The sequence below is a fragment of the Pristiophorus japonicus genome, chromosome 23 (genome assembly GCF_044704955.1).
Source record: "Pristiophorus japonicus isolate sPriJap1 chromosome 23, sPriJap1.hap1, whole genome shotgun sequence".
Lineage (NCBI taxonomy): Eukaryota > Metazoa > Chordata > Chondrichthyes > Pristiophoridae > Pristiophorus > Pristiophorus japonicus.
In genome coordinates this window covers 56741267-56764771 of record NC_091999.1, presented here as the reverse complement: position 1 = coordinate 56764771, position 23505 = coordinate 56741267, and positions in this window count along the sequence as shown.

Genomic DNA, 23505 nt, shown 5'->3' with positions numbered 1-23505 from the left:
CAGGGGTGATGGGTGAGCTGGACTTGGTGCGAGTTCGGACATGGGCAGCCGAGTTTTGGATCAACACTAGTTTATGTAGGTCAGGATGTGGGAGGAGTGCATTGGAATAGTCAAGTCCAGAAGTAAAAAAAGGCATGGATGAGGGCTTCAGCAGTGGATGAGCTGAGGCATGAGCGGAGATGGGCGATGTTACAGAGGTGGAAATAGGCATTCTTAGTTATTTTGTGGATATGTGGTCAAAAACTTATTTCAGGGTTAAGTATGTCACCAAGGTTGTGAACAGTCTGGTTCAGGCTCAGACAGAAGTTGGGGAGAGGGATGGAGTCGGTCACTAGGGAACGGAGCTTGTGGTAATGATGATTTCAAATATCAGAATATTTCACAGGCTATCACGTGCAAAATGTGTGGATGAGTTTTTAATATTCAATTGGTTTCAAAAACCGGTTAACTGATCTAGAAAGTAACGGATTTCAAATCTTATGCAAGACAGTTCAATAAAGGGGTGGTTCAAAAGATTTCAGCTGAGTTTAAAGTGAGACACGGCAGTTAAGTCTACTACAACCACAAATCATGTATGCAAATGGAACAAGTTTGGAGTTTGATATGCGAGAAAGCGAACTAGGTGAGAAGTGATATAAGTTAGATTAAGAAAAAGCCCTAAAAGGGAACAGTCCATAACAGAACATCAATTAATCTCCTCTGATCATGGAGGAATCAAATATTTAACAAACTGTGTTTGAAACAAAGATAATTTATTCAACATTTATAGAGGGTATTAATCTCCAGCTTTACAATCTATATTAACGACTTGGAAAAAGGGACTGAGTGTAACATAGCCAAGTTTGCTGCTGATACAAAGATCGAAGGAAAAGCAATGTGTGAGGAGGACACAACAAATCTGCAAAAGGACATAGACAGGCTAAGTGAGTGAGCAAAAATTTGGCAGATGGACTATAATGTTGGAAAGTGTGAGGTCATGCACTTTGGCAGAAAAAAATCAAAGAGCAACATATTGTTTAAATGGCGAAAGATTGCAAAGTACTGCAGTACAGCAGGACCTGGGGATACTTGTGAATGAAATGCAACAGGATAGTATGTAGTTTCAGCAAGTGATCAGGAAGGCCAATGGTATCTTGGCCTTTATTGCAAAAGGGATAGGGTATAAAAGCAGGAAAATCTTGCTACAGCTATATGTGAGGCCACACCTGGAACACTGCGTGCAGTTTTGGTTTCCATATTTATGAAAGGGTATACTTGCTTTGGAGGCAGCTCAGAGAAGGTTCACTAGGTTGATTCTGGGCATGAGGGGTTTGACTTATGAGGAACAATTAAGCAGGTTGGGCCTCTACTGACTGGAATTAAGAAGAATGAAAGGTGATCTTATCAAAACGTATAAGATTATGAGGGGGCTTGATAAGGTGGATGCAGAGAGGATGTTTCCACTGATAATAGAATTAGAGTGCATGATCTTAGAATAAGGGGCCGCCCATTTAAAAGAGAGATGAGGAGCAATTTCTTCTCTCAGAGGGTTGTAAATCTATGGACTTCACTGCCTCAGAGAGCTGTGGAAGTTGGGCCATTGAATAAATTTAAGACAGAAATAGACAGTTTCTTAAACGATATGGGAATATGGGTCATGGGGAGCGGGCGGGGAAGTGGAACTCAGTCCATGATCAGATCAGCCATGATCTTATTGAATGGCGGAGCAGGCTCGAGGGGCCGTATGGCCTACTCCTGTTGCTATTTCTTATGTTCTTATGTTCAGGTATAGAGGTTATTAAGATAACCAGAAACAAACAAGAGCTGCCAGAATGAACATAGTTCAGTGCCCAATGCAATCTCAGTACATCGTGTTCTAGTCACAAATGCAATCTTTCTCCTCAACTGATTTAAAACTGAGATGAGGAGGAATTTCTTCTCTGAGGGTTGTAAATCTGTGGAATTCTCTGCACCAGAGAGCAGTGGAGTCTGGATCATTGTATATATTTAAGGCGGAGATAGCCAGATTTTTGAGTGATAAGGGAGTAAAGGGTTCTGGGGAGTGGGCAGGGAATGGAGCTGAGCCTATGATCAGACCAGCCATGACCTTATTGAATGGGGAGAAGGCCCGGGGGTCTGGGTGGCCCAGTCCTGCTCCAATTTCTCATGGTCATATGTACCCAGCATGCCCCGCAGGGGAGAATGTGCTGCACCCAGACTACAGGAGCTCAGTGCGCAGGCGCGGGCCCTGGCTGTGTTTGGAGCATGCACGGTGCTTGTAATGGTGGAGGAGACGCGTTTTGTACAGGCTCCCAAGAAGTGTCCCTTTCAGCGGGACGGAGCAGAGTAATGGACCAGTGGGGAGCCGGGGAGGCTTCATAAACAATCGGTGCTCGCCGCAAGCCCGGAATAATAACCGGAATATCGGCGGTTGCAGCTTTGGGGCTTTCTCCCGGTCACAGGCCCAGGCTAACGGTGGCCATCTTGGTGCAGGAAGGCATGTTCACGCCGCCAATTTGATTCACTGAGCAGCACAGCGCATGCGTGGCCATCTTGGTGCAGGAACAAAGTGAATGATGTCAGTGTCTGGAACTGAACCCAGCCAGAGTCAGCACCTTCAGGGGAGGGGAACCAGTGAGTGCAGAACTGAACCCAGCCAGAGTCAGCAACTTCAGGGGAGGGGACTCAGTGAGTGTAGAACTGAACCCAACTAGAGTCAGTACCTTCAGGGGAGGGGAACCAGTGAGTGTAGAACTGAACCCAGCCAGAGTCAGTACCTTCAGGGGAGGGGAACCAGTGAGTGTAGAACTGAACCCAGCCAGAGTCAGTACCTTCAGGGGAGGGGAACCAGTGAGTGTAGAACTGAACCCAGCCAGAGTCAGTACCTTCAGGGGAGGGGAACTAGTGAGTGTAGAACTGAACCCAGACAGAGTCAGTACCTTCAGGGGAGGGGAACTAGTGAGTGTAGAACTGAACCCAGCCAGAGTCAGCACCTTCAGGGGAGGGGAACTAGTGAGTGTAGAACTGAACCCAGCCAGAGTCAGTACCTTCAGGGGAGGGGAACCAGTGAGTGTAGAACTGAACCCAGCCAGAGTCAGTACCTTCAGGGGAGGGGAACCAGTGAGTGTAGAACTGAACCCAGCCAGAGACCGCCCCATCAGGGGAGCAGAGGTAGGGGAACCAGTGAGTGCGGAACTGAACACAGCCAGACTCAGCATCTTCAGGGGAAGTGGGGAACATCTGAGTGTCGACCTGAACCCAGCCACAGTCAGAACATTCAGGGGAGGAGAGGGACGGGAACCAGTGAGTGTAGAACTGAACCCAACCAGAATTGGTGGTGAAAACTGGGAGTGGAGGAGAAACAGGCTAGAAATGTGTGTTGATTTGGATTTCAGTGCTGCAGGAGGGACAATGTGTGGGACAGGGATTTACAGCTTTGGAAGAAAAAGAGAGGAAAGAATGTTAAATGGAAACTAGATGTGTATATACTGAATTTGTGTCTTGTACTGACAGTGATGAGTTTTGTTATCTCCTTTTACATCGTATTAGAAGGGGAGATTTTCAGACAGGAAACACAAACTAAACATCGCGTCAAGATCTGATGGAGTCAATCGATTCATCAGGACCTGAATATCATCGGCCTTTGAAAGTGGAAGGAGAAATGTTTGTCTGTTCTGTCTGTGCGAAAAGATTTCAAATATCAGTGTGACTGGAAAAGCACTGAGACACACAAACCCGAGTGAGTGTTCCAGTGCACTGCCTGTGGAAAGAGCTTTAACCAGTTACACAGTCTGAAGAAACATCGCACCATTCACAGCGGGGAGAAACTGTAAACGTGTTGTGTGTGTGGGCGAGGCTTCAACTGATCGTCCAACCTGGAGAGTCACAAGGATACCCGCACCATGGAGAAACCGTGGAAATGTGGGGACTGTGGGAAGGGATTCAGATCACCATCTCTCCTGGAAATTCATCAACACAGTCACACTGGGGAGAGGCCGTTCACCTGCTCTGAGTGTGGGAAGCGATTCACTCAGTCATCCGACCTGCTGAAACACCAGCGAGTTCACACTGGGGAGAGGCCGTTCACCTGCTCGGAGTGTGGGAAGGGATTCACTTGTTCATCCAACCTGCTGAAACACCAGCGAGTTCACACTGGGGAGAGACCGTTCACCTGCTATGAGTGTGGGAAGGGATTCACTTGTTCATCCAACCTGCTGACACACCAGCGAGTTCACACTGGGGAGAGGCCGTTCACCTGCTCTGAGTGTGGGAAGGGATTCACTCGGCCATCCATCCTGCAGTCACACCAGCGAGTACACACTGAGGAGAGGCCGTTCACCTGCTCGGAGTGTGGGAAGGGATTCAATTGTTCATCCAACCTGCTGGCACACCAGCAAGTTCACACTGGGGAGAGGCCGTTCACCTGCTATGAGTGTGGTAAAGGATTCACTTGTTCATCCAACCTGCTGACACACCAGCGAGTTCACACTGGGGAGAGGCCATTCACCTGCTCGGAGTGTGGGAAGGGATTCACTCAGTCATCCGACCTGCTGAGACACCAGCGAGTACACACTGGGGAGAGGCCGTTCACCTGCTCGGAGTGTGGGAAGGGATTCACTTGTTCATCCAACCTGTTGAGACACCAGCGAGTACACACTGGGGAGAGGCCGTTCACCTGCTCGGAGTGCGGGAAGGGATTCACTCAGGCATCCCACCTGCTGAAACACCAGCGAGTTCACTAGTGATTGCAGGAGTTGGATTCTACTGTTATTGAGGCTGTTAATCACATCCCGACTGAACCATGTTCATTCTGACAGTTGGGGTTTGTTTCTGTTGATGTTAATAACCCGATAACTGGGCTGGATTTTAATATACTGGATATATTGCTGATTGTGTTCTCAGGGATGCAGTGTCCATTTAAGAAACACTGTGGGTTATCTTTCCCCTTAATTCAGCAATTCTCAACAGAAATTTACTTTGCAATAAAGTTATGAACTTTTACTTTAATCCTAAATTGATCTTTGGTACAAAATCTACAATAGTGTGTGAAAGTTTCCACTGAATAAAATCTCCAATTGGAAAGAGCTTGCTGACAATTCTTAATGCCTTGCTCATTACACACAGTGGCCCCTCCATATCCACCAGAAAGAAGGGGAATGAGAATTGGTGGGGAATCAGTGTACCCAAATGTTGTTGTTCCCATCTGGGTGGATCAATCCTCTCGGCACGAGAATGGAGACAAGTCCAGACCAAAACTGTGCGCAGTAGCCCAGGTGTGGTCTTACAGTTGTAGCAGGACTTCCCTACTTTTAGACTCCATCCCCTTTGCAATAAAGGCCAGCATTCAGTTTGCCTTCCTGATTATTGCTGTACCTGCATGCAAACATTTTGAGTTTCATGTACAAGAATCCCCAGATCTCTCTGTATAACAGCATTTTATAATCGTCCACATCTAAATAATAATTTGCTTTTTTTTCCTACCAAAGGAAATCACCTGATATTTTACCACATTATAGTCCATCTGCCAGATTTTTGCCCACTCATTGAACCTATCTATATCCCTTTGTAGATTCTTTGCGTCCTCCTCACAACTTGCTTTTCCACCTATCTTTGTACCATCGGCAAATTTGGTTATGTTACACTCGGCCCCTTCATCCAAGTCATTAATATAAATTGTAATTAGTTGAGGCCCCAGTACTTATCACTGCGGCGCCCCACTAGTTACTGTTTGCCAACCTGAAAATGACCCATTTATCCGGACTCTCTCTTTTCTGTTAGTTCAGCAATCCTCTCTTCATGCTGATATATTACACCCAACCCCATGAGCTCTTAGCATGTGCAGTAATATTTTGTGTGGCACCTTATTGAATGCTTTCTGGAAATCAAAATATACAACATCAAATGATTCTCCCTTATCCACTCTGCTCGTTACATCCTTAAACAACTACAGCAAATTTGTCAAACATGATTTCCCTTTCATAAAACCATGCTAACTCTGCCTAACTGCAGTATGGTTTTCTAAATGTCCTGCTAGTACTTCCTTAATGATGAACTCGAGTATTTCCCACTGACAGATGGTAAGCTAACTGATGTATAGTTTGCTGCTCTCTGTCTCCCTCCTTACTTGAATAGGCATGTTACATTTGCAGTTTTCCAGTCCACTGGGATCTCTTCAGAATTCAGGGAATTTTGGTGGATTACAACTAATGCATGCACTATCTCTGCAACTAATTATTTTAAGACCTGAGGATGCATGCCATCAGGTCCAGAGGACTTGTCCACCTTTAGTCACATTAGTTTGATTAGCACTTTATCTGCAGTGATAGTGATTGTTTTAAGTCATCCCCCCCAACTCCCCCTCCGCAATAGCTCCTTGGTTAGCAACTGTTGGGATGTTTTTAGTGTCCTCTACCGTGAAGCCTAATACAAAATATTCGTTCAAAATCTCTGCCATTTCCGTGTTTCCCATTAGTAATTCTCCAATGTCATCCTCTAAGCGAGCAATGTTTACTTTAGATACTCGTTTCCTTTTTATGTCCCTGTAGAAGCTCTTACTGTCTGTTTTTATATTTCTTGCTAGTTTGCTCTCATCTGCTATCTTCTCTGTCTTTTTCATTTTTTAGTCGTCCTTTGCAGGTTTCTAAAAATTCCCAATCCTCTGGCCTTCCACTGTCCTTCACAACATTATCTGCCATTTTTTCCAATTTGATACCATCCTTTACTTCCATGACGACACTTGTTGCACACGTGATTGACCAGGACACGAGAAGTGTGGTTGCTCCACAACGACATGGTTTCATCTGTTTCAACAGAAACAACTACACTGTGTTACTTCCAGAAATAATCCCCACTGTCTGGCCTGAATGAATCCATGTCACTACCAAATGCTGCAATGTTTCCTCCACCCCACAGAGTTCCATCTGTTTAAAGCCACGACAAAAATGTCCCATTTCCTCCTGGAGTTTGAGGGACATCAGCTTTAACAATGGGGCAGAGTTTCAGCCAATGAGCGAGATCCAGACCCAGCCCCGCCCACTGGGGGCTGCAAGCCCCACCTCTCGTACACTGTGATTGGTTGGAGGATCAACCGCCTGCCTGGTCCTCCAGCCCCGCCCCCACTCTCCCTATTGGTCGGGAGCTGCCGTCAATCAGCCAGGCAGTGTGAGCTGAGCATGCACAGTGGGTGAGTCAGCAGGTGAGAGATGGGCGTTGGGAGGGAGCGGGTTAATAAAGAACGCGCTTATTTGTACTTCCAAAATGGCCACCACGCCGCACCATTTGTCTATGATTGGTCCCTTGGAGGATAAGCCACACCCTGAGATTTCACTGGAATGTGTAACTGGAACCGCCCATCGCAAGGTCTCACTGACTTTGCAAATTGTAACTTGATCCACTTTGACTTCCTGAAGCGACAGAGGACAGAGCTCCCCATAAGATAGCAAGGGCCAGCCAAAGTACCTTGCCCCCATCCCAATGCATGCCTCCCCCAGCTGAAGTGCATTACCCCAGTCCCAGTGCATGCCTCCCTTGGTCAAAGTGCATTACCCTAGTTGCAGTACATGCCTCCCCCAGTCAAAGTGCTTTACCCCAGTCCCAAGATATGCCTCCCCCAGCGGAATGCCTTACCCAGTCCCAGTGCATGCCTCACCCAGCAGAAGTGCCTGACACTAGTCCCATTGCATTTCTCCTCCCGCCAAAGTGTCTTACCACCGTCCAAGTATATGCCTCCCACAGCCAAAGTGCCTTACCCCATTCCCAGTGCAGGCCTCCGCCAGCTGAAGTGCCTGACCCCAGTCCCAGTGCAGGCCTCCCTCAGCCGAAGTGCCTTACCCCAGTCAGAGTGCATGCCTCCCCCAGCTGAAGTGTCTTACTCCAGTCACAACATATGCCTCCCCCAGCCGAAGTGCCTTATCCCAGTCACAGTGCATGCCTCCCCCAGCCGAAGTGCCTTATCCCAGTCACAGTGCAACCCTCCCCCAGCTGTAGTGCCTTACCCCAGTCCCAGTGTATGCTTCCTCCAGCTGAAGTGCCTTCCCCAGTCCAAGTGCATGCCTCCCCCAGCCGAAGTGCCTTACCCCAGTCCAAGTATATGCCTCCCCCAGCCGAAGTGCCTTACCCCAGTCCAAGTATATGCCTCCCCCAGCCGAAGTGCCTTACTGCAGTCCCAGTGCATGCCTCCCCCAGCCGAAGTGCCTTACCCCAGTCCAAGTATATGCCTCCCCCAGCCGAAGTGCCTTACCCCAGTCCAAGTATATGCCTCCCCCAGCCGAAGTGCCTTAACACAGTCCAAGTGAATGCCTCCCCCAGCTGACATACCTTACCCCAGTCCCAGTTTATCCCTTCCTCAGTTGAAGTGCCTTACCCCAGTCCCAGTGCATGCCTCCACCAGTTGAAGTGCCTTAGCCCAGTCCCAGTGTTAGCATCCCCCAGTTGAAGTGCCTTACCACAGTCCCAGTGTATCCCTCCACCAGTTGAAGTGCATTACTGTAGTCCCAGTGCATGTTTCTCCGAGCCGAAGTGCTTTACCCAAGTCACAATATATGCCCCCCCAGCCGAAGTAGCATTTCTCAGTGCAAATGCATGCCTCCGTCAGCCAAAGTACCCTCCCCAGTCCCAGTATATGCGTCCCCCAGCCAAAGTGCTTACCCCATCTCACTGTATCCATCCCCAGATGAAGTGCCTTACCCCAGTCCCAGTGCATGCCTCTCCCAGTTGAAATGCCTAACCGCAGTCCCAGTGTATGCCTCCACCAGTTGAAGTCCCTTACTCCACTCCGAGTGCACACCTCTGCCAGCCGAAGTCCCTTACACCCGTGCCAGTGCATGCCTCTCCCAGCCAAAATGCCTTGTCCCAGTCCCAGTATATGCCTCCACCAACCAAAGTGCCTTAAACCAGTCGCAGTTTATGCCTATCCCAGCCAAAGTGCCTTACCCAGTCCAAGTGCACACCTCCCCCAACAAAAGTGCCTTACCCCAGTCCCAGTGCATGCCTCCCCCAGCCGAAGTGCCTTGCCACAGTATGAGTGCAAGCCACCTCCAGCCAATGTATTTTACCCCAGTCGCAGTGCATGCCTTGCCCAGCCGAAATGCCTTACCCACATCCCAGTGCATGCCTCCCCCAACCGAATTACCCTACCCCTGCCCCAGTATATTCTCCACCAGCCGAAGTGCCTTACCCTAGTCCCAGTGCATGCCAACCCCAACCGTAGTGCCTTACCCCAATCCCAGTGTATCCCTCCCCCAGTTGAAGTGCCCTTAGCCCAGTCCCAGTTTATGCCTCCCCCATTTGAAGTGTCATATTCCAGACCCAGTGTAGCCCTCCCTAAGTTGAAGTGCCTTTCCTCCAGTCCCAGGGAATCCCTCCCCCAGTTGAAGTGCCTTACCCCGGTCCAGTGTATCCCTGCCCCAGTTGAAGTGCCTTACCCCAGTCCCAGTATATGCGTCCCCCAGCCATAGTGCCTTACCCCAGTCCCAGGGTATCCCTCCCCAGCTGAAGTGCCTGAGCCCAGTCCCGGTGTAAGCCTCCCGCAGTTGAAGTGCCTTATTCAGGAGCCACTGTATCCCTCACACAGTTGAAGTGCCTTTCCTTCAGTCCCTGGGCATCCCTCCCCCAGTTGAACTGCCTTACCCCAGATCCAGTGTATCCCTCCACCAGTTGAAGTGTCTAACTCCAGTCCCAGTGTTAGCATCCCCCAGTTGAAGTGCCTTACCCCAGTGCCAGTGTATCCCTCCCTCAGTTGAAGTGCCTTACCCCGGTCCAGTGTATCCTTGCCCCAGTTGAAGTGCCTTACCCCAGTCCCAGTATATGCGTCCCCCATCCGTAGTGCCTTACCCCAGTCCCAGGGTATCCCTCCCCAGCTGAAGTGCCTTAGCCCAGTCCCGGTGTAAGCCTCCCGCAGTTGAAGTGCCTTATTCCTGACCCAGTATATCCCTCCCACAGTTGAAGTGCCTTTCCTCCAGTCACAGTGTATCGCTCCCCAGCCGAAGTTTCTTACCCCAGTCCCAGTATATGCCTCCCCCAGTTGAAGTGTCTTACTCCAGTCCAAGTGTTAGCATCCCCCAGTTGAAGTGCCTTATCCCAGTGCCAGTTTATCCCTTCCTCAGTTGAAGTGCCTTACCCCGGTCCAGTGTATCCCTGCCCCAGTTGAAGTGCCTTACCCCGGTCCAGTGTATGCCTGCCCCAGTTGAAGTGCCTTACCCCAGTCCCAGTATATGCGTCCTTCAGCCGTAGAGCCTTACCCCAGTCCCAGGATATCCCTCCCCAGCTGAAGTGCCTTAACCCAGTCCCGGTGTAAGCCTCCCGCAGTTGAAGTGCCTTATTCCAGAGCCAGTGTATCCGTGTATCCCACCCACAGTTGAAGTGCCTTTCCTCTAGTCACAGTGTATCGCTCCCCAGCCAAAGTTTCTTACTCCAGTCCCAGTGTATGCCACTCCCAGTTGAAGTGCCTTACCCCAGTGCCAGTTTATCCCTCCTCCAGTTGAAGTGCCTTACCCCAGTCTCAGTATATGCCTCCCCCAGCCGTAGTACCTTACCCCAGTCCCAGTGCATGCCTCCTCAGCCAAAGTGCCCGACCCCAATCCCAGTCTATGTCTCCCCCAACTGTCGTGCCTTACCTCAGTCCCAGTGTATCCCTCCCCCAGTTGAAGTGCCTTCCCCCAGTCCCAGTGCATGCCTCCCCCAGTTGAAGTGCATTGTTCAAGTCCCAGTGTATCCCTCACACAGTTGAAGTGCGTTACCCCAGCCCCACTGTATCCCTCCCCAGATGAAGTGCATTACCCCAGTCCCAGTGCATGCTTCTCCCAGTTGAAATGCCTAACTGCAGTCCCAGTGCATGCCTCCACCAGTTGAAGTGTCTTACTCCTGTCCGAGTGCACACCTCTGCCAGCCGAAGTCCCTTACACCCGTGCCAGTGCATGCCTCTCCCAGCCAAAATGCCTTGACCCAGTCTCAGTATATGCCTCCACCAACCAAAGTGCCTTAAACCAGTCGCAGTTGATGCCTATCCCAGCCAAAGTGCCTTACCCCAGTCCCAGTGCATACGTCCCCCAACTGAAGTGCCTTACCCCAGTCGCAGTGCACACCTCCACCAGCCGAAGTGCCTTGCCACATTGTGAGTGCATGCCACCCCCAGCCAAAGTATTTTCCCAGTCCCAGTATATGCCTCCACCAACCAAAGTGCCTTCAACCAGTCGCAGTTCATGCCTATCCCAGGCGAAGTGCCTTACCCCAGTCCCAGTGCACACCTCCCCCAGGTGAAGTGCCTTTCCACACTGTGAACGCAAGCCACCCCCAGCCAAAGTATTTTACCCCAGTCGCAGTGCATGCCTTGCCCAGCCGAAGTGCCTTACCCCAATCCCAGTGTATCTCTCCCCCAGTTGAAGTGCCTTAGCCCAGTCCCAGTTTAGGCCTCCCCCATTTGAAGTGTCTTATTCCAGAACCAGTGTAGCCCTCCCACAGTTGAAGTGCCTTTCCTCCAGTCCCAGGGTATCCCTCCCACATTTGAAGTGCCTTACCCGAATCCAAGTGTATTCCTCCCCAGATGAAGTGCCTTCCCCCAGTCCCAGTGCATGCCTCTCCCAGTTGAAATGCCTAACCGCAGTCCCGGTGCATGCCTCCACCAGTTGAAGTGCCTTACTCCAGTCCGAGTGCACACCTCTGCCAGCCGAAGTCCCTTACACCCGTGCCAGTGCATGCCTCTCCCAGCCAAAGTGCCTTACCCCAGTCCCAGTGCACACCTCCCCACAACCGAAGTGCCTTCCACCATCCCAGTGCATGCCTCCCCCAGCCAAAGTATTTTACCCCAGTCGCAGTGCAAGCCTTGCCCAGCCGAAATGCCTTACCCCCATCCCAGTGCATGCCACCCCCAGCCGAAGTACCCTACCTCAGTCCCAGTATATTCTCCACCAGCTGAAGTGCCTTACCCTAGTCCCAGTGCATGCCTCCCCCAACCAAAGTGCCTTACCCCAATCCCAGTGCACACCTCCCCCACAACCGAAGTGCCTTACACCATCCCAGTGCATGCCTCCCCCAGTTGAAGTGCCCTCAGCCCAGTCTCAGTTTATGCATCCCCCATTTGAAGTGTCTTATTCCAGACCCAGTGTAGCCCTCTCACAGTTGAAGTGCCTTGTCTCCAGTCCCAGGGAATCCCTCCCCCAGTTGAAGTGCCTTACCCCAGTCCCAGTGTATCCCTCCCTCAGTTGAAGTGCCTTACCCCGGTCCAGTGTATCCCTGCCCCAGTTGAAGTGCCTTACCCCGGTCCAGTGTATCCATGCCCCAGTTGAAGTGCCTTACCCCAGTGCCAGTGTATCCCTCCCTCAGTTGAAGTGCGTTACCCCAGTCCAGTGTATCCCTGTCCCAGTTGAAGTGCATTACCCCAGTCCCAGTACATGCGTCCCCCAGCCATAGTGCCTTACTCCAGTCCCAGGGTATCCCTCCCCAGCTGAAGTGCCTTAGCTCAGTCCCGGTGTCAGCCTCCCGCTGTTGAAGTGCCTTACTCCAGACCCAGTGTATCGCTCCCACAGTTGAAGTGCCTTTCCTCCAGTCACAGTGTATCGCTCCCCAGCCGTAGTGCCTTACCCCAGTCCCAGTGCATGCCTCCTCAGCCAAACTGCCCTACCCCAATCTCAGTATATGCCTCCCCCAGCTGTAGTGCCTTACCTCAGTCCCAGTGTAACCCTCCCTCTGTTGAAGTGCCTTACCCCAGTCCCAGTGTATGCCTCCCCCAGTTGAAGTACCTTGTTCCTGTCCCAATGTATCCCTCCCACATTTGAAGTGCCTTACCCCAGTCCCAGTGTATCCCTCCCCAGCCGAAGTACCATACCCCAATCCAAGTGTATCCCTCCCCCAGTTGAAGTATTTCCCCCAGTCCCAGTGCATGCCTCCCCCAGTTGAAGTGCATTGTTCCAGTCCCAGTGTGTCCCTCCCACAGTTGAAGTGCATTACCCCAGTTCCACTGTATCCCTCCCCAGATGAAGTGCCTTACCCCAGTCCCAGTGCATGCCTCTCCCAGTTGAAATGCCTAAACGGAGTCCCATTGCATGCCTCCACCAGTTGAAGTGCCTTAATCCAGTCCGAGTGCACACCTCTGCAGGCGAAGTCCCTTACACCCATGCCAGTACATGCCTCTCCCAGCCAAAATGCCTTGTCCCAGTCCCAGTATATGCCTCCACCAACCAAAGTGGCTTAAACCAGTCGCAGTTTATGCCTATCCCAGCCGAAGTATTTTACCCCAGTCCCAGTGCATGCCTCCCCCAGCCGAAATGCCCTACCCCAGTCCCAGTATATTCTCCCCCAGCCGAAGTGCCTTACCCCAGTCCCAGTGCACACCTCCCCCAGCTGAAGTGCCTTGCCACACTGTGAGTGCATGCCGCCCCAAGCCAAAGTATTTTACCCCAGTCGCAGTGCATGCCTTGCTCAGCCGAAATGCCTTGCCCCCATCCCAGTGCATGCCTCCCCCAGTTGAAGTGCCACTAGCCCAGTCCCAGTTTATGCCTCCCCCATTTGAAATGTCTTATTCCAGTCCCAGTGTAGCCCTCCCACAGTTGAAGTTCCTTTCCTCCACTCCCAGGGAATCCCTCCCCCAGTTGAAGTGCCTTACCCCAGTCACAGTGTATCCCTCCACCTGTTGAAGTGTCTTACTCCAGTCCCAGTGTTAGCATCCCCCAGTTGAAGTGCCTTACCCCAGTCCCAGGGTATCCCTCCCCAGCTGAAGTGCCTCAGTCCAGTCCCGGTGTAAGCCTCCCGCAGTTGAAGTGCCTTATTCCAGAGCCAGTGTATCCCTCCCACAGATGAAGTGCCTTTCCTCTAGTCACAGTGTATCGCTCCGCAGCCGAAGTTTCTTACTCCAGTCCCAGTGTATGTCTCTCCCAGCCGTAGTGCCTTACCCCAGTCCCAGTGCGTGCCTCCTCAGCCAAAGTGCCCAAGCCCAATCCCCGTATATGCCTCCCCCAGCTGTAGTGCCTTACTTCAGTCCCAGTTTAACCCTCCCTCTGTTGAAGTACCTTGTTCCTGTCCCAATGTATCCCTCCCACATTTGAAGTGCCTTACCCCAGTCACAGTGTATCCCTCCCCAGCGGAAGTGCCTTACCCCAATCCAAGTGTATCCCTCCCCCAGTTGAAGTGCCTTCCCCCAGTCCCAGTGTATGCCTCCCCCAGTTGAAGTGCATTGTTCCAGCCCCAGTGTATCCCTCCCACAGTTGAAGTGCGTTACCCCAGTTCCAGTGCATGCCTCTCCCAGTTGAAGTGCCTTACTCCAGTCTGAGTGCACACCTCTGCCAGCCGAAGTCCCTTACACCCGTGCCAGTGCATGCCTCTCCCAGCCAAAATGCCTTGTCCCAGTCCCAGTGTATGCCTCCACCAACCAAAGTGCCTTAAACCAGTCGCAGTTCATGCCTATCCCAGCCAAAGTGCCTCCCCCAGCCGAAGTATTTTACCGCAGTCGCAGTGCATGCCTCCACCAGCCAAAGTATTTTACCCCAGTCGCAGTGCATGCCTTGCCCAGCCGAAATGCCTTACTCCCATCACAGTGCATGCCTCCCCCAGCCGAAGTACCCTACCCCAGTCCCAGTATATTCTCCACCAGACGAAGTGCCTTACTCTAGTCCCAGTGCATGCCTCCCCCAACCGTAGTGCCTTACCCCAATCCCAGTGTATCTCTCCCCCAGTTGAAGTGCCTTAGCCCAGTCTATGCCTCCCCCATTTGAAGTGTCTCATTCCAGACCCAGTGTATCCCTCCCACATTTGAAGTGCCTTACCCCAATCCCAGTGTATCCCTCCCCAGCCGAAGTGCCTTTCCCCAATCCAAGTGTATCCCTCCCCCAGTTGAAGTGCCTTCCCCCAGTCCCAGTGCATGCCTCCCCCAGTTGAAGTGCATTGTTCAAGTCCCAGTGTATTCCTCACACAGTTGAAGTGCGTTACCCCAGTCCCACTGTATCCCTCCCCAGATGAAGTGCCTTACCCCAGTCCCAGTGCATGCCTCTCCCAGTTGAAATGCCTAACCGCAGTCCCAGTGCATGCCTCCACTAGTTGAAGTGCCTTACTCCAGTCCGAGTGCACACCTCTGCCAGCCGAAGTCCCTTACACCCGTGCCAGTGCATGCCTGTCCCAGCCAAAATGTCTTGTCCCAGTCCCAGTATATGCCTCCACCAACCAAAGTGCCTTAAACCAGTCGCAGTTTATGCCTATCCCAGCCAAAGTGCCTTACCCCAGTCCCAGTGCACACCTCCCCCAGCTGAAGTGCCTTACCCCAGTCCCAGTGCATGCCACCCCCAGCCGAAGTGCCTTACCCCATCCCAGTGCATGCCTCCCCCAGCCGAATTACCCTACCCCAATCCCAGTATATTCTCCACCAGCCGAAGTGCCTTAGCCTAGTCCCAGTGCATGCCTCCCCCAACCATAATGCCTTACCCCAATGCCAGTGTATCGCTCCTCCAGTTGAAGTGCCTTAGCCCAGTCCCAGGGTATCCCTCCCCAGCTGAAGTGCCTTAGCCCAGTCCCAGTATATTCTCCACCAGCCGAAGTGCCTTACCCTAGTCCCAGTGCATGCCTCCCCCAACCGTCGTGCCTTACCCCAATCCCAGTGTATCCCTCCCCCAGTTGAAGTGCCCTTAGCCCAGTCCCAGTTTATGCCTCCGCATTTGAAGTGTCTTATCCCAGACCCAGTGTAGCCCTCCTACAGTTGAAGTGCCTTTCCTCCAGTCCCAGGTAATCCCATCCCCAGTTGAAGTGCCTTACCCCAGTCCCAGTGTATCCCTCCACCAGTTTAAGTGTCTTACTCCAGTCCCAGTGTTAGCATCCCCCAGTTGAAGTGCCTTACCCCAGTGCCAGTGTATCCCTCCATCAGTTGAAGTGCCTTACGCCGGTCCAGTATATGCCGCCCCCAGCCGTAGTGCCTTACCCCAGTCCCAGTGCATGCCTCCTCAGCCAAAGTGCCCTACCCCAATCCCAGTATATGCCTCCCCCAGCTGTAGTGTCTTACCTCAGTCCCAGTGTAACCCTCCCTCTGTTGAAGTGCCTTACCCCAGTCCCAGTGTATGCCTCCCCCAGCTGAAATACCTTGTTCCTGTCCCAATGTATCCCTCCCACATTTGAAGTGCCTTACCCCAGTCCCAGTGTATCCCTCCCCAGCCGGAGTGCCTTACCCCAGTCCAATTATATCCCTCCCCCAGTTGAAGTGCCTTCCCCCAGTCCCAGTGCATGCCTCCTCCAGTTGAAGTGCATTGTTCCAGTTGCAGTGTATCCCTGCCACAGTTGAAGTGCGTTACCGCAGTCCCAGTGTATCCCTCCACGGCCAAAGTGTCTTACCCCACTCCCAGTGTATGCCTCCCCCAGTTGAAGTGCCTTACCCCAGTCCCAGTGTATGCCTTCCCCAGGTCAAGTGCCTTACCTCAGTTTAAGTGTATCGCTCCCCAGCCGAAGTGCCTTACTCCAGTGCCAGTGTATCCCACCCCCAGTTGAAGTGCCTTACCCCAGTCCCAGTGTTTGCCTCCCCCGGTTGAAGTGCCTTACCCCAGTGCCAGTGTATCACTCCCCCAGTTGGAGTGCCTTAACCCAGTCCCAGTGCATGCCTGCCCTAGTTGAAGTGCCTTACCCCAGTCCCAGTGTCTGCCTTCCCCAGCTGAAGTGCCTTACCCCAGTCCCAATGTATCCCTCCCCCAGCCGATGTGCCTTACCCCAGTCCCAATGTATCCCTCCCCCAGCCGAAGTGCCTTCCCCAAGTCCGATATCTCTGCACCAGCTGCATGGAATGATTCGGGCCAGGCGGGGGCGGGGCTTGCTGCTTGTCAATCACAAAGTGCAGAACCAATAGTTTCCTGGGTTAATAAACCCGGGGAGTGAGAGGGGTCACACAGCTCGAGTGTGGGCCCAGGCCCGAGAGACAACACTCTGCACCATCCGCTTCACACACACCCGGGCTCGTCCCCAGGCCCCGAATCACAGCCTGCAGACCCCGTGTTTACCCACCGGTTACAGACACGGTCAATGAGCGTCCGGGGGAGTGGGCTCAGCGGCCATCATCTTGGTCAGGGTGTGGGGAGCGGGCTGAGCGGCCGCCATACTGGTCTGGGTGGAGGGAGCGGGCTCAGCGGCCGCCATACTGGTCTGGGCGGGTCTCGCGGCGCATGCGTGGCTTTTTCAGCAGGGACAATGGGTGGGCGTGGCTTCAGGTTGTCTGTCAGTTTGATTGGACCACATGTTTGTGACCAGGTCAGTGGCCCCTGAAAAGGAGTCTTCTTGTGCTGATTGTTGCCTGGTGACTCTGGGCCAGCCCGACTCACCTTATTGGGCCAGTCTGGGCTCACCCCATTGGGCCAGCCTGGGCTCACCTTATTGGGCCAGCCTGGGCTCACCCTATTGGGCCAGGATCTTACTATTGGACCAGCATGGGCTTATCCAATTGGGCAAGCATGGGCTGACCCTATTGGGCCAGCACGGCCTCACCCTATTGGGCCACTCAATTGCACTATTTTGGGCCAGCCCAGGCTCAGCCTACTGGCCAGCCCGGGCTCACCTTATTGGGGCAGCATAGGCTCACCCTATTGGACCAGCACAAAAGATGCAGTGTCCAGCAGAGAGAATCAGCAGCTCATTGATTTTATTCTTACTCTGCGCACAGCGGGTGCAGAACTGAACCCAACCTTGTAAACTGGAAATGCATCATCACAGTCACCTTGGGGAGAGGACGTTCACCTGCTCTGAGTGTGGGAAGTGATTCACTCAGTCATCCAACCTGCTGACACACCAGCGAGTTCACAAGTGACTGCAGGGGTTAGATTCTGCTGTTATTGCTGGTGTTAATGGCTTCCTGACTGAATCTTGTTTCTTGTGTTGGTTGGAATTTGTTTCTGCTGATGTGAATAACCCCTATAACTGGGCTGGAGTTTAATAATTTGATATTATAAATAACAGAGTGTGTCGATATTTGATGAGTCCAAGATAAGAGGGGATTAAGTTATTTCCTGTTACCGACTGCACCATTTTGTCATTTTCTCCTTTCTAACTCTACATTATTTCAGTCTCATATCTTTGGTTACTCTCAGGGACAAGTCCTAGTTCCTCTTACCTTCCAGAGTACCTCTCCTTGCCTTGGTATCGAGCAAATGTGTCAGAAACACGCCCGGGATCACTAAACACAAAACCCAGTCTCATAATCACTTTCAGATACTGGACTGAGTGTGTGCCCCTGTTGGAGCGGATTTTTGGACATATACTTGACTAGTATACGGGACCAAACATTTGTTTTTATTTTACCCTTGAATGAATTTTGTAAGGGACAATACTGATGCATCATGCTTTATATAAAAAAACACAGTTAGACTTCAAGGTATGCTGGCATTGAGTTATGGAGATAGGAAAGTGAGATAATGAACGACTGGAGAGATAAGTGGGGGTATGTTTGGCTATACCGGTGCCAAAAATCCTGCCACTTGTTTTTTTTGTTGATAAAAGGGGAACTAGTCCTCCTGGATGCATATAATTCCTGTCACAATGCGAGGCTGGTTTATATCAAGAGCTCAGCCTTGGACAGTAATTGTATGAAAAGCTTTGTAAACCTTGTAATGCGATGATTGAACTTAAGGACTAGTGCTAAAGCACGTGATGTAAAGTGACATAATTTGTAAGATAAAAAACCTCACTGGAGATATCAAATTGAGAAGCTGGTTCAGAGACAGGGGTCGCTAACACTTCTCCCAAAGTTTTGTCTCCGATTTAATAAACCTCTCTTTATATATTATACAGTCTCGGAAATATTTTTCCACAACAAAATAGCGTCACAAACAGGATACTGTCCGATCAGAAGTGATCACTTAAGACAGTATTTGGAATCTGGTGTTAGAGACTGAGAGAGAGGTCTATGAGTACGACGGGATAGTGTATAAGATACGAGTAAGTAGATAGCAGGAGGTGGCTGACTAACCAGTTTGAGTTGTCCCTTTAGTAAATAAGGTCGGTGCAGAAGGGAGCTGATCACTAGAGACGAAACTCCGGTGGTAAGGAAGCACGCTAGCTTTGTTGCAAAGACAAAGGGTCTCCACAGAGTAGTCATGGCCGTGAGTATTACAGAAACAAAGGGAAATGTCCGAGACTGGCGAATATGGAAGGTAAGGAAGGGAATGTAAAACGCGGGCTGCCCGGGTCATTAATTAATTCCTATCATTAATTGTAACTTGCGTAATTACATAATGCCATAAGAAAGCTGATAGTGACTATCTTAAGTGACATATGGATCTAAAAATAGAACTGGCCAGAGTTAAGCTTTGTTGAATCAAGAGAGACTTTTGTGAATATCTATTTTGAATGAGAATACTTGAGTGATTTTGACTGCGGAATGAATGAAAAGCCTGTTTGGGAAGGTATAGAGTGGCTGACCGTTTTAGCTCCACCCACCTTTTCCAAACAGAGTGAAAGTTTTTTTAACCCTTCGTAGTGTTGTCCTGTATATGGGAAGTTTAAGAAAGTGTGAAACTTATGTTATTACATTTTAAGTTAGAAACGCAGGTGTGGATATATTCGGATGATAAGTTATGGAGCTAGGAAATGCACAAAGGATAGGTTTGTTGAATAAAAGAGAAAAAATACATAGTCCCGGTAGTAAAAAAAAAATTTATTTGACACGCTCACTTACTTGTCGAAAGAAAACATGCAATTGGGTTGAAAGACATAAATTTAGTCGAGGAATGAGATAAAGAATGCCTTTTAAAACGCTCCCATTTTCCTTTGTGTAAAACCTTGAGACAAAAGCTTCTAGCTCAGTAAAAAAAAAAAGTTTTAAATCTAGAAATACCTTCAGGGATCAGGTCAAACTCCTGGGCGAGTGGTGAGCTATCTGTGAAGGTGTAAAAGGGACTTTTGAAAAAGGCGAAAACAGTAAGCTTTGGCAGTTTAGAAAAGACGCAACTTTGAAAATAAACAAATTGAACGATTGGAAAGAAAAAGTGTATTCGATTGTCTGATGATTTTAAATACTAAACCTAATTTGAAGAAAGGTGATCTAAAAAAAAAGACATAATGCACTAATTAGGTGCTGGAAAAAAAAAGGGGTGTTTGCGATGGATAAAGACATAACTTACTAAATACCAGTTGATATCAGCTGTGAAAAAGATATTGGTTTAATTGGGAAAAAAAAAGAATTTGAAGAGGTAAAAAACACTCTCCATTGATAATGATTTTAAATTATTAAAATTAAGTCAGTGCCGCTGGGACCCGAGACGAACAGACAAGTATTGAGAAACTATACCAGGACACTTCTGAGGAGGAAATAGATATGTGGACAAAACAGGGCGCAACGCAAGGGAAGGATAACGTTTGTAGATGAAACGACAAGGTAATGGCGCCTGAATGCATACAGAATACCTTATTGGAGTTGCATCATGGCCTGTCTCAATCAGGATGAGAGGCCATGACCGGGAGTCTTGGGAGAGATTGGTGGTGGAAAGGGATGGGGAGAGATATCACCAAACATTGCCATCGATGCATTACGTGCGCACAATATTATCCAGGCCGGCCCATTAATATTAAAATGGGACACCAGCCCCGTCCACGGGGGCCATGGGAACACGTACAAATTGATTGCAACGGTCCTTTGCCCCCATCCCATGGAAAAAAGATATTGCCTAGTGATTATAGATCAATTTACCCGGTGGGTAGAAGCTGTCCCCACACGTGATTGCACTGCCTCAACAGTGGTAAGGATATTCTGACCAAGGCACCCACTTCACCAGGAAGATTGTAAAAACAATATGCCAGCTGATGGGCATAAAACAAAAATTCCACATCCCCTACCACCCGCAGAGTTCTGGGATGGTAGAGCGCATGAACCATACCCTTAAGAACGCCCTGGCAAAGGCCATGCAAACGTCAGGAAAAACATGGACGGAAGTATTACGCATTATTTTGATGAAGTTAAGAGCCACGACAAACTGGACAACCGAATTAACCCCTTATGAACTAATGACAGGAAGGGCGATGCAATTACCAGAGAACATCATAACAGGTGGGACCGATGTAGGCCCATTAAAAGACAAAATAAAACGGTATGTTTTGGAACTAAGTACTCAATTAAAAGGGATGCGTAAATTAGTTAGGGACAATCAGGAAGAAAGAGATAAGGACTAGTGCTAAAACACGTGATGTAAAGTGACGTAATTTGTAAGATAAAATAACCTCACTGGAGATATCAAATTGAGAAGCTGGTTCAGAGACAGGGGTATCTAACACTTCTCCCAAAGCTTTGTCTCCGATTTAATAAACCTCTCTTTATATATTATACAATCTCGGAAATATTTTTCCACAACACCCCACAGCATCTCTCTCTAAACCAATGACATCAAATAAGTGGCAAAGGTTTAGAATCAACTAGATGAATAAGTAAACACATCACAGCCTAATAACCTAGCTCTAAATTCACAGGAGAAAGTCTGTTATCTAACGCCTTGAATGTCAATTGGTGAGATGAGCGACTGAATTACTTTCTACGTGCAACAGCATCCATTCCCACTGTCCCTACATTTACAGTGTTGAGTCAGGTGGACGCACGAGTCTCACAGGCTGAACGATTGGTTGAAGGTAAATCCACACACAGAACATGTGTCCTGTTTCTCCCCGCTGTGATTGGTGTTTTTACAAAGGCTGATGATAAGGTGATCCTGATCAATCCAGGGAATCTCTCAAATCTTGACGTGATGTCCGGTTTGAGTTTCCCAGCTGCAGATCCTCCTCTTCGAACACCCTGCAAATGGTGGTTACAAATGTTATTACTTTAAGTAAAGGATTGAAATTCAGAACACACCATTCCAGATTCTACAGAACATCCTGACCTCTCCTGTCCCCCCTAAGCTGTAAATTCCTTATGCAAGGCTCTACCCTCCATCCTCCCTCTCTAAAATCAACATTCCTTTCATCGCCTCAGATGTATTATCTCCAGAAAGTGCGGAATCTGGCTGGGTGCAATTCCACAGACATTAGAAAACCTCTCGTGCCTCACCGTCAGTCGACACAGTGAGTGCCAGCAGGATTCCCACTGTGGTAGGCATCACAGCCTCAAATCCTGTCCTCAAATGACATCCACACACTTCCCAGTTGATGTCACTTTATCGGTCTGAAGAGCAGGGGCAGTGGCTGATTTTTACTCTTATTTAGCCCAATGGTATTGAGGACAATTATAACCCCTGAACTGCTGCCAAGGCTGAGGTCAACCGACAGCCCAGATCAAGGATTGAACTTGGGACCTTCCCAGTCAGTATTGTAGTGTTCTAAAATTTGGGGGGTTGGGGAAGGGTTAGAACAGAATATTTTGAAACAAATTTTACTCCACCTTTAAATGAAATCTTCGTCACACTGCACAAATCTGGACTCTTTCCAAATTATACAATTGGATCTTCAAAATCAGTGAGACATTTTAGAAATGCTCAAGTCACTGAAATGGACAGCTTTACAATCACTGTACAGTACAGAAGGGAGCGACTGTCAATGGGAGCTCGGTTAGCGAAGTACTCCGACACCCCAAGATAAACTGGACTGTCCCTTTAACTATAAAGTAGCAGAGAAAGGGGAGTCCCTGTCCCTTTAAATATCTGCACCATTCCCACAGGCTGTGGGAGGAGGAAAAGCGCACGGCCTCCTTATATCTTGACCCAGCAAGCACCGCCGGATGGGCTGCCGCAGGGTCCTAAAATCCACTTTGTAAAAACGGTCGTGTTGAGCAGAACAACTTAAAAGGGCACACACAGAGTCTTTGCCAGCAATATATATATATATATTTACATGTGTTTGTAAACAAAACACGACACTCTTAATGTTTGCTAGTCAATTGCACAGAGATAAATAATTATCTTCACCAATTATTTTCCATCAATTTATTTCCATTTTGTTTACAATGCAATTGCGGGGTGTTTAATAACTTTACCATTTATTGATAACACATTGTCTTGTGTGCTCGTGTTCAGAAAGTGACTTCACACTGACCATTCTGTTACAAGGTGACCATGTCTGTCTGCAGTAATCAGTGGGAAAGCGGATTAAATCACATCGAGGATAATGAGCAGCCCCCACCCCCCCTCCCCGCCGTCTCTGCGCTTTATTGTCCAGTGATCATCGCACCGTCACACAGAAGCTCCTGAGAATTACCTCCAGTGTGAAAGAGGAGCTGGGGTGAGGAGTTGTATTTAGAGAGGGATCGAAATGAAGGAGGTGTATGAGTGAGGGGGATTTACTGAAATTAATCACTTCTGTTGTGCTATGATGCGGTTCATTTTTATTTTAAAATGTTTAGAATTGCGTGTTTCACTGAAGTTAAATGCGGGGCAGCAGTTACTTGTGGGCACTGGGTTGTTTCTGTTGAATTAATGTGGACCGTGTTAATTGGGAATAGACTGAGTGGGATCATTCTGTGCTGAATGCAATGTTGGACTGCGGGTTTGCACTCAGTCCCAGTGACGAGGTGCTTTAAACAACAAATCCAAAAGCAACTCGCATTGTGACACGAAATCCAGGGACCACTTACACTGACACACCAAATCCAGGGACCAC